Here is a 12,327-nt window from a genome sequence, read left to right on the forward strand (position 1 = left end):
ATATACAGTAATGTTTGAAATGAAGAATTATTTTTGAAGTATAATTTTATCATGATTATATAAGGCAAATGTCATACAAATATATTACGTGCCTTTGGCAAAAGTAAAATTTGATTTAAAATATATGTATGTAATAGATTGTAGTACTGCCAGTAATTAATAATTTGGCTCATATATTTGATACACATTTTTTACACATCTATAATTATACATTATACAATTTTAGATAATGAAGCTGACGTATAATTACAAAATGAGAAGAAAACAATTTTTTATAGATAATTTGTTTCATCAGTGTCTTTAGGTACATTATGATAGACTGAAACACAGGTAAATTTACCTGTACCCAACAGGTCTCCTCACTGGCAGGTGTGATCCCTGCTCTCCCGTTGTATGATACATAATATGATATACAGATTTCAGATTTCAGATTTTATTGGTACTCTCAGACATACAAAGTATGTTACAAGAGGTCAGATTACAAAAAAAGGGGAAAAAAACATTCTTGGCATGGTGGTAAACATTTACATACATAATATTCTTTCAGCTACTTACATTCAATAGATCATCAAGCTGTTCAAGAAATTTACTAAGATTTGATAAAAATTTAACATTACATACAGAAAAAAGTCCATGCATTTTTGTAATGTTAGGATAAGTAACGTGGGATAAATTGATTCTTAATTCTACGAACTGATTCATGATCCCATCTAAAAAGATAGTGGTATTCAACATGATGTACTGCTTGACCATGACCACAACATGTGACATTAATTTATCAATTAATTAAGTCATCATGACGTCTGCACAGTTACCACAGTGTGTGTGTGTGTGGGGGGGGGACTTTTATGATGACCAGAAAAAGGATCCGAATACTTTTATGATGGGGGATACAAAAATATGGTATGACACCGGAATTCTCCCTTTGTCCATAAATTCAGATAGAAAATGGTGGGAATGTTGTTTACCAGGACCAGAGGTGTGTTTACTCCAAGGCTATTTTAACATAAACATGCCAATGTGACTTAATTGTGTTACCTACAGCGACATACAGGTGACGATCTTCAGATGTGCCGGCACATAAATTGAACCAGACGGATTTATAGATTAAATTCCACCTTGTCAGATTGGTTTGGCCTTACCCTGAGGACAATGGCGAAAAACTGTTAATAAAGTCTTTTAGATAGTATTGTGACCACGGACTAAGGTATGTTTCTGTTCACAAACAAGTCCAGTGGGTTTTTGATGACGGCAGTTTAGCATTTTGTTTATTTATTTGATAACAACACAATAAATAAATAAACGATGGGAAAATAACAAATAGCACAAAGACTATACCTGCAGGGGTGGACAGTAAGCAACACCAGTTCCTAAAACGTGTCAATAACTGGTACGCATGCACTTTAATTTGATATGTTTCTTTAAAGTAAATGGACATACGCGTACGATTGAAGTAAGAAAATAGAATTTGTTAGATCGAATGAAACGTTATTTACACAATTATGCTAAAAGGAAATTAAACTAAAATTGAATTTTGAACTTTCGAATGTATAGTTGAATAGACGTCCTCTATCCAAGACACTAAAGGAAGAAAATGTTTGTGTTATGTGTCGATGCATCAATTGTCATCAGACAACTGTCCAGTGAGAAGTATACTTTGTTATAATCATATTCGCTCTAAGAAGGAAAGTTAGCGTCTATTTAAGATAACAGTATAAACTGGTCGAATTGTATATTCAGGAAGACAGAAAACAAAAATAATAAAAAGATAAATAAAATAAAAACAGGTTTTCCTCTTTTAACCGTTTCCCATATACATTTCTATAGATAAGAGTGATATAATCCGGAAACCTCCTTTCGTTTCGTTGACTAGAAAGTTGATTACATTGTATGAAGTAAAATTGAAAATGCTTGAAGAGAATAACTACATGGCCATTTTATTCAACTTTAAGTGAATCTTTTTTTTAAAGCAAGGAAAAAGTTGTTTAACGAGCACAGAAATTAGTTTTTACTGGTAAGCACCAGCTTGATGAAAATATATTAACCAAACATCTTAACCAAACATTTACCAGTTTGGTTTTTTTTTCGTGTTATACGAAAAAAAACCAAACAAATAATAAGAACAAGCTGAATATTTTCTACAAATAAATTTCCTGTCTTTGAATAGTCCTTGGGTATATTTCATATAATCGACAACCATCGTTGTGTTTTACGTTCATTTTTCTAATTTTTGGTTTGTTTAATTTGTACCAGTGTAATGATAGATCTCCTGAGATCTAGAGAATGTTGCCCACGGATGATAAAGTAGTTACTGTTTTGCTATGGCAAGCCAAATTTGTACCTAATCAAGGTGAGTACTAACGGCTGTATCCGAGAACGCATACATATTATAAACGTCTACCAGGAACTTTGTTTGTATATGAAACAGACTATAATTACCCCCCTTTGATGTTTCTACCTATTGTCCTGGACATGGATTCGTTCCGGGAACACCCCGTACTAACTGGTGCCTTGTTTAAAACTGATGCCACGCCCCTCTTACCACTGTCCAATCAGGGATCTTTCAAAAGTGACCCGGAAGGCCGAGTACAAGACGTGCCTGTGGTGTATAAAACGCTGTACCTACTTTTTCTGTTTATACGTCCGTGGGACATTAAACGGCCATATCACGCAGACAGAAAACCTGTAACCAGGGACGTATATACTGTATTATACGTCCCTGCTGTAACCAACCATTTCTGAACCAAAGCAACCGTATCTGGCGTGCTTGAAAGAGTACAAGATGACCGGACACTTGTTAATGTTTTTGTATCTGACGGTGTTGGTCGCTGCTGATGACAACACCACTTCACCAACATATATGTCGTCGGATGAACTTCGTGACGTTGTCGTACCAACAAACTGCACCGTAGAGTTTAATGAGACCGACGTCGAGTTTTACCGGGAACTAACGAAAGACAATGACAACAAATTGGTGTATGTTCACTTCCGGTTTATAAACCACCCTGGGAAGTTATTACATGAGAATCAAGGAGATTGGTTCGAGCCCCTGGATTGGGTTTATGTTTCCGGCAAACAAGGTAAATCATTATTAAGCCTGTTACAACAGTATGAAGCTTTGTCTCTCCAAACCATGAGTATTGGAGTGGGTCACGTTACAATTAAAATCGCGGAGTCGACAGAAGGATGTCTATCAAACCAGCCAATGTCTGTTTTAGGACCTTATTTCCGTGATGCCCTTCTGAACGATTTCGAACCGTCTGCTTATTGGAGTATCACAAATTCTTCCAAAGAACCACCAGAGAAATCAACAACCGTGTCGGTGAATGTACAGGTGTGTCACATGACCATAGCAAATGATGACAATGTCGCAATATTTCACTATACGTGCTGTCACATCAACAAGCATGGACTGCCTATTTGCGATGAACTTAAGGTAGACTCTAACATGCAGATAGTGAAGATTTTTATCACTATCATAAATATTCTAGTGATAATATTCTGCCCTCTCCTGGTTCCCGAGTACTACTATAGCGACACAAAGGGATCCATACGTTACAAACAGGATTCGAACTCGGAACGAGAGCCCGTGACGATACTAAAGACGACTGTTCCAAAGAAAGCTGTGTCTAGAAATAATGTTGTCACGGACGAACTTGTGCATAAATACATGCCACACTTCAGCAAAAGTGTAAAGAAGCTTAAGGCGGAGAAACCGGCTGAATGCGATATAGGGACAATTGAATTTATTGTAAAATCTCGAGACTTAATCAGCGAAGATGACGTTCCCGTCGGTATATTTTCGACATTATACAATAGTTTCGTCCGTTGCGAGATTCGCAAACATGATTCAATGTCGAGATGCTGTAACGCAGATATGTTACGTGTCTGTGGCTGTGCTGTCCACTGGCATGAATGTCTGTCTCGCCTGATTACCACTATACTCCTCATAATTGTGTCAGTTCCCTGGATAATACGCGTATTGTTCTATGTAGTGTACGAACAGGACCATTTCGGGGGACGAGCACGAGCGGCGGAAGCCCGGCAACTGGACAATCCTTACACGGCAAATATTAGTTTGTATCTATCACCTGTACATGTCGTTTTTCTTCTGTGCTATTTTCTCATCATTATAGAAGGTATGTGTTTAGGCATGCTGAATAGAACTGTGACGCAAAGTCTCAGGATCTTATTCCGGGAGTGTTTTCAAGACATGCGCAGTTCATTACATTTTAAATCCGTGAGTCCTCTGTTGAACTTACTTCTTTATCCGTGTACAAAGTATGGTATTTTTGGACTTGTCTTGTTTCCTTTAGTGTGGGCATTCGTTCTTCCTGCACTTCTTGTCGTGGCAACATTTCATTATCTGCCTTTGGTAAACATCACAATTCGTTTGTTTGCTTCCCTATGTCGCAACATCTTTCCTTCTAACATCGCAACAGGCGGATGTATTGCATTACCAACACTCGACAGAGAAAAAATGGAGACGGGACCAAGTCTTGGTGTTAAGTGTCTAATGAAGCTAAGACACGTTTTGTTGATTGTGTTTTGTTTACTAGCTTTGTATTCGTTTTTGTTCCTACTCGTAGAATTTGTACTGTTTGTGGTCGTGATCGCCATATACACACTGATGGGTATAATTCTCAATTCATCATTCATGATGCAGTATGTACCGCTCCTTTTCATGGTTGCCGTTTACGGGAAAACAACATTTGCAAAAGTATATAAAAAGTACATGAACTTCAACAAAATTATTCACAAACACACGATGGATATATTCAAGAAATCATGCTCTAGCGCTCAGTCCGAATTGATGAGTTCCGATGTTAACACGGCGTTTGAAATATCTGCGGAAGCCACCGAAAACTATTCTAAAGATTTCATTTTTATTAAAAACTCCCGAATCCTGTGGTCAAGTAAACGGACAATGCTGTTTGTAGATAAACACGGTACGCCATACATAAGGAAGAAATTTTTTTTGCAATGTTGTGAAATGGACCATTATGCCGCTCCGGGAAGTCTGGGCTTCAACCTCCTCAAAGCTGTTTTCAGTTTTTTGTCGATTGTGTGTTTCCTGGTATTTGTTGGACTCGTTGTGGTGGCTTTTAGCAATGACTTGAAGTTATCTATCACCAATCAGACACTTATCGCACTTGCGGGTGGGTTGATTCCTTTCGTGCTTTCTAACTTCCTGTTCCGGGAAGAAGAATTACCAAAAGTTAAAGATGACTTCCGGTTTACTAGGTGCCTAAATAAAATAATATCGCGCTACCAAGAAAAGTTTGATGTCACTGACTTCATTTGTCCGAGGATCAGGTATGACGACACGAATACAGATATCGATTCAATAACACAGGATGACGTTATAGAACTAGACAAAATTACACCAAAAAACGCGGGAACCAACGGCCATGCGATAAAACCAGAGACAGACATGGATCTGCCGTCCGGAACTCTTCAAGATTCATCGCCTGGTTTCGACACAGTCTGTCAGTACTCGGACGAATCATCTGGACATCTTCTTGAAAAAGACGAAAAGCCTACCGAGCAAGCAATTGATACCATTGACCAGACATCACTCGGGAAAAACCAAACAATCGAGCAGACTATAAAAAGCAATGGCGGAGATAGTTCATGTGAACAAGAGAGTAGACTTATAAACGGAAAAACAGAGGATTGCACAGACATGGAGGACCAGAATTCTTGCGATTCTCAGAGTACGTCGACGTCAAGCGTAGTGAAAATTGTGAAAGTGACACGTGACCTACAAAGCTACAACCTCGTTGTGGATACCAGCAGGCAAAAGACAGCAACGCAGTATCTAGCCTCCATTATTTAATCACACGTGCAAGTTCTTAAATGGACAACATGATAACGTTTTCGAACAAGTCGATTTAAAAAGAGACAGGTATAATTCCTTCCTTGCTCATGGGAAGAGTAAAATTGCTTTATTGATATTTTACGACTTTTAAGTAATGACGATATTTCATTAAAAGTCTTTTCCATAACAAAAGATATGTTTTTATTATTTTACCGTCAGTGAGAAGCTTTTGTACTGTCTGAATATCATCAATAGTTGTTTTATTAATACACGTGAGGGTTATTTATAGAGATAAACTCTTATTTATAGCGATACTCTATAACCTTTTTAGTCCAAATCTCATCTGACTCCCATTAGGAACATCTGAAATTGAGACGGGTATTGAGCTCATTTCTAAGATGAAAATAAGATTATCATTTTTCCAGTGTAGTTTACAGTATGTGAAGATGACACCCACAATTGTAATACTCCGAAGCTGATCTACAACAACGCGTACTCCTTTTTTTGGGTAGGAGAAAAACTTAATTGAGTTTATGTATAAGGACTCGCGCAACTTAATCACCCAATGAGCTACTGGAATTCAGTTTTACCCCTGTTACACTCCCTGCCAAAATTGAGATTTCGTCAAAGATTGTGCCCTTCAGGGTTTAGATTCAAAATATATATTTTTTTATATTACACCTAAATATATAACATATGCAAGAAATCTGCATTTATTCAGCGTAATGAAAATGCATATTTTTAACACGTTTCAATGTATATAGGGTGGATTTAGACAGGTGTAAAATGTCGGAGTTTTTCCTGAAGTGGGTATTTAGTTTCACTTGTAAACTTTCGGTTGTTGCCTTCTGAAGGCGCTCACAGTCGGAGATGCCAATTAACCTACTGAATTATGTCATTTATTGTCTCTGGCAGATATGTTTCTATGAATCTAGACAGCTGAGTTGAACTTGAAATGTTAATGCTATTAGTTAAAACACCAAGTAATAACATATAGTTGTAGATTTAGTTGCGTGAGGTCTGTGAAAGCCAACATCTATATATATTTTGTCAGTAGTTCTGAATGGTGAATTGGTTAAGAAGCACCATTATGTTAACATTTTAACATTATATATGGTTTCATTTTTGTCAGTGTTATATACATGTATCAGAGATTATTGTGACTTCACATTAAGAAAGAGAAAGTACACTAGAAACTCAGAGCCGAAATGATTTCAAGTTGGACATGGCATTGTTCGTTTTTTAAACAATATTTGTTTAGATAATTAATCATGTGAAAAAGCTATAACTTTAAATTTGTTTCCGTTACATGTGTGGTTTATTAAACCAGTCAAAAATGTTTTCAATCTGTATGTAACGAGTTTATTAAAAATTCTTACACTTTTTTATAATTCACATATCAAATAGAAATTCATGTAGACCCCGTTATATGTAAATGAATTGTAATAATATGTTCACATTACTTACCATTTCTTCCATACTGTTAAATATCTGTAAAATATTCTGCTAGTGTTTCAAATAAACCAAATCGTACAAATTATTTCTCTGTGTTTTATTACCTGTTTTTTTAAAGAAGGTTTTAAATCTACACAAGGATTGTTTTACAGGAAACACGTCCAGTTTCACTCCTCCTACTGTTTATGTGAATAAAATATGGGATCTCACAACATTAGTCTTAACTACACGAGTTTTCCGTTTAATTTTCAATCCGTAATATTAGCCAACCATTTTTACCAAACCGCACAATATGTGCAATCCTATTGAATTCTGTATCCATAACAACAGAGATAAATTGTGATCCTACAGATATGAACCTGACAATGATACAATAAAATAACTAAATGTTTTTGTTGATCAACGAAAAACTATTGTGACAACGCAATAAAATGATTGTAGCGAATAAATATATTTTTTGTATTCGTTATGATTAGAGTTATCTCCCTTCGTACATATACCATGTTCACAGACACCGTGTACTAGTAGACGTAAAACCCGTAAAATAAATAGATAAATAAATAGTGTTCGAGTAAGCGGATTATGGGTTATAAAGAGTAAATCGCTGTGGCTGATTAAGGAACATCGACAGGTGTTATTGGAAATAACAGAATGATGATAAGCTCCGTTATTTTCTCGTGTTTTATTTCCCCTTTTCAAACAACGTTAAAATCCGGATGACATGTCAAAGGTTTTTATACAGGAAAGCACGGAAAGACATATGATAAAAAAGGGAGGGAAAAAGACAACTGTTTAATTTGTGCAACAGCACGCAGTTTCATGTTTCATTTCTATATATTCAATTTCATTGGCACATCTTTGTGCAATCCCAAAACTGTACAAGTTTAGCGTAAAGCAACGCTTCGGTTGTAATTTCAGAGTATTTCATAAAAGTGCGAATTTCAGAAAAAAAAAGTCCATACAAATTTTATCTTTTGTTTTAATTATTTGAAAGCAAAGACAATTTTACTAACATGTGCAATATGCTACCGGTATCAGGTCGTGTCTCAGTTTTACCGCTGTATACTTAACATAATTACCTCCCTTCCCATATAAGCTTCTATGGTACAGAAGGAACAGGAAGAATGTATGTACAGATGTGTCTTGATCAGAAATTGAAACTTTAATGAGAAACATTGAGTTACAAAACACGAAGCAAGTGTATGTGTGCCCTGCCCCATCAATGTGAATCAGGGAAGACGGCTGGAATTTCTCCCTTGAATTGAAATGCCTCCTACGGTGATTTCATTTATACTGCTAAATTCTTTTTTAATAACAGTGTTGTGGATTTAACATCCAAATAGTGAAATTAACATTATGTCAGAAATTTCTAACACAATATGTGTTATTTAGTTTGAAGACAAAACACGTCATTGAATGTTAATAATTGTAAATATGATTGTTTTTGTTTTAATTTTCTTATCTAGCGACCAACTTGTAATTTATAGTTAGGGCATGTATCAGCTATGCTCAATATTCTCTTTGTAGAATAAACTAGAATTCTTAATTCTATTACAAAGGACAATAACACAGATTCTTACAATACCAGACTAATAGAATAATTGTTTATTTTTATATTTCAAGGATGAAAACCTCTTTTTATCAAAACATTTTAGAGAAAACGTAAATATATCAGGGAACAATAGTTCAATTAGTTCACTTGGTAACACCTGAGCTTCTATGACGTCATTGTTTACCGACAAAACAGGTCGTACGTCTGTCGTGCTGGTGTTAGGCGCGGTACACCTGCGAATCAAATATCCCCGCGGTTCGCAGTAGAAGCGGGAATAATTTGTCTCGTGCGGCACGGTAGGCGTTTTTCCGCACGAGCGGTCGGGTACCGTGACGTAGGCAGGCCGGGGTAGGCAGTGTAGGCACTGACGTGTCATTTTCTAGCCGCCCAACAGGACACGCGATTCGACCTGTTAAACTTTATTATGATTACACTCATATTTTTTGTTTATTTGTCCCAGTAGAAAGGTTGAGATGCACATAAGCATGCATCTATTACTAGACACTGCGCTTAGTCAGTATCACTTAGAAATGTTTTATATTTTTTCCTATGGTTTTTATTATTGAAAAGAGCATGACGATCGGTCCAGTTGTCATCCCGGGAGGGATCGGTCTTGCGGGGATGGAAACAGGTCCTGGCCATTGGACGCAGGTTTCCGGGTAATTATCCGGTTTTTCCTGGGCGTGCCAGCTAATTCCGGTGATCGCGTGCTCTGTGGTTTCTTTTTTTCATACATATATATCGAGATATACAGCGCTGTTACGCCACCTGATTTTCAACAAATTATTAATTGTACATCGCATTTGTTGCAATCACTTAAGTATGAAATTATTGTACATATATATATATGTGCTGATTAAACGCTGGACACACCGCTCTACGTCCTTGCGGCGAGCTGACGGCAAACTGGATATTTGCCTTTGAGTCGTTTTTTAGTAGCCAAGTGGAGTTGAGACGTGAAAGTTATAAGCGACAATAGGCACCCGAAAGGGTATCGACCAGATAGGAGAAGCAACTACACCTCTGTTGTTATTTTCTTCTTTATCGTATCTGTGAAAACAGTGACCATTCCAAATAAAAAAAAAGAAATTAAAGAAAGAAAGAAAGAAGGAAAAAAGGAAGGGAGGAAGGAAGGAATGACTGAAAGAAAAAAAGACAAGGGGAAAAAAGAAAGAAAGAAAAAAAATGAAAGAAAAAAAAGAAAAAGAGAGAAGGAAGGAAGGAAGGCTGGAAGGAAAGAATGAATAAATAAATAAAAGAAAGAAAGAGTGAATGGATGAAAGAAAGAAAGGAAGGATTGAAGGCTGGAAGGAAGGAAAGAATGAATAAATAAATAAAAGAAAGAAAGAGTGAATGAATGAAGGAAAGAAAGAAAGAAAGGAAGAAAGGGGAGATTTTTCTTAAATACAGCACAAAACTTGTAAGAATATCAGCTTTGATTATGAATATGGTCCTTTACCACATAGATCGTACAATGTATGTATAATACTTAGTAACTATGTAATGTGACCGGATTCGATCCTTGGCTTTGCTATTGTTAGTGGATTTGTCCATAGTTAAAATATTGATATGTTTTGTTTCGTTTTAGTAATACTAATTAATTTTTAATGTAAGATATACTATAAGTTTGAAAAAAATGTTATTTCGGGATTTAGTTTTTTTTCTTTTCATGGTCTGCTTGTTAATATATACGTTCAAAGCACCAATTTAATACATGTATCAAGACGTTGTTTACCAGACTGCGCCTCGAACGTAGGTATAAATTGAACAGCTGTGTAAGTACGTAATCAGAATTGTGTTAAAGGGTGATGCTAGTTCCTATTAAAAAATCAACGAGTTTTTATCATAATCAAACACTGCCCCATAACGTGTCTCGACAAACTCAGTCTTAACTCCCCGTATCATGCATGATAACATATTATCACGGAGTTATCAGTACTTGGCGATTAGGAGAATACATCATACCCTGACACAGGCGGGTTATTTATACTGGAGGTTACACACGTGGTGAGTATTTGTAATAAATTATTTATATTTTAATGGATGAAGTAATGTTCATGTTTATACTAGGTAGTTACATGCAAGGATATGTCAGTGTTTCATTACATCAGTACATCATTGTACGTTCTAGGGGTTATGTCAGTGTTTACATTACATCAGTACATCATTGTACGTGTTAGGGGTTATGTCAATGTTTATATTACATCAGTACATTATTGTACGTGTTAGGGGTTATGTCAGGGTTTATATTACATCAATACATCATTGTACGTGTTAGGGGTTATGTCAGGGTTTATATTACATCAGTACATTATTGTACGTGTTAGGGGTTATGTCAGAGTTTATATTACATCAGTACATCATTGTACGTGTTAGGGGTTATGTCAGAGTTTACATTACATCAGTACATTATTGTACGTGTTAGGGGTTATGTCAGGGTTTATATTACATCAGTACATTATTGTACGTGTTAGGGGTTATGTCAGAGTTTATATTACATCAGTACATCATTGTACGTGTTAGGGGTTATGTCAGTGTTTACATTACATCAGTACATCATTGTACGTTCTAGGGGTTATGTCAGAGTTTACATTACATCAATACATCATTGTACGTGTTAGGGGTTATGTCAGAGTTTACATTACATCAATACATCATTGTACGTGTTAGGGGTTATGTCAGGGTTTATATTACATCAGTACATTATTGTACGTGTTAGGGGTTATGTCAGTGTTTACATTACATCAGTACATTATTGTACGTGTTAGGGGTTATGTCAGGGTTTATATTACATCAGTACATTATTGTACGTGTTAGGGGTTATGTCAGGGTTTATATTACATCAATACATCATTGTACGTGTTAGGGGTTATGTCAGTGTTTATATTACATCAATACATCATTGTACATAGTAGGGGTTATGTCAGTGTTTACATTACATCAGTACATCATTGTACGTGTTAGGGGTTATGTCAATGTTTATATTACATCAGTACATTATTGTACGTGTTAGGGGTTATGTCAGTGTTTACATTACATCAGTACATCATTGTACGTGTTAGGGGTTATGTCAGTGTTTATATTACATCAGTACATTATTGTAAGTTCTAGGGGTTATGTCAGTGTTTACATTACATCAGTACATTATTGTAAGTTCTAGGGGATATGTCAATGTTAACATCACATCAGTATATCATTGTACGTTCTAGGGGTTATGTCAATGTTAACATCACATCAGTATATTATTGTACGTGTTAGGGGTTATGTCAATGTTTATATTACATCAGTATATCATTGTACGTGTTAGGGGTTATGTCAGTGTTTACATTACATCAGTATATCATTGTACGTTTTAGGGGTTATGTCAGTGTTTACATTACATCAGTACATTATTGTACGTGCTAGGGGTTATGTCAGTGTTTACATTACATCAGTACATTATTGTACGTTCTAGGGGTTATGTCAGGGTTTATATTACATCAGTATATCATTGTACGTG

This window comes from Ylistrum balloti, unplaced genomic scaffold (assembly GCF_031769215.1).
Source record: "Ylistrum balloti isolate Yb309-2 unplaced genomic scaffold, AGI_CSIRO_Ybal_v1 Utg369746, whole genome shotgun sequence".
NCBI classification, from domain to species: domain Eukaryota; kingdom Metazoa; phylum Mollusca; class Bivalvia; order Pectinida; family Pectinidae; genus Ylistrum; species Ylistrum balloti.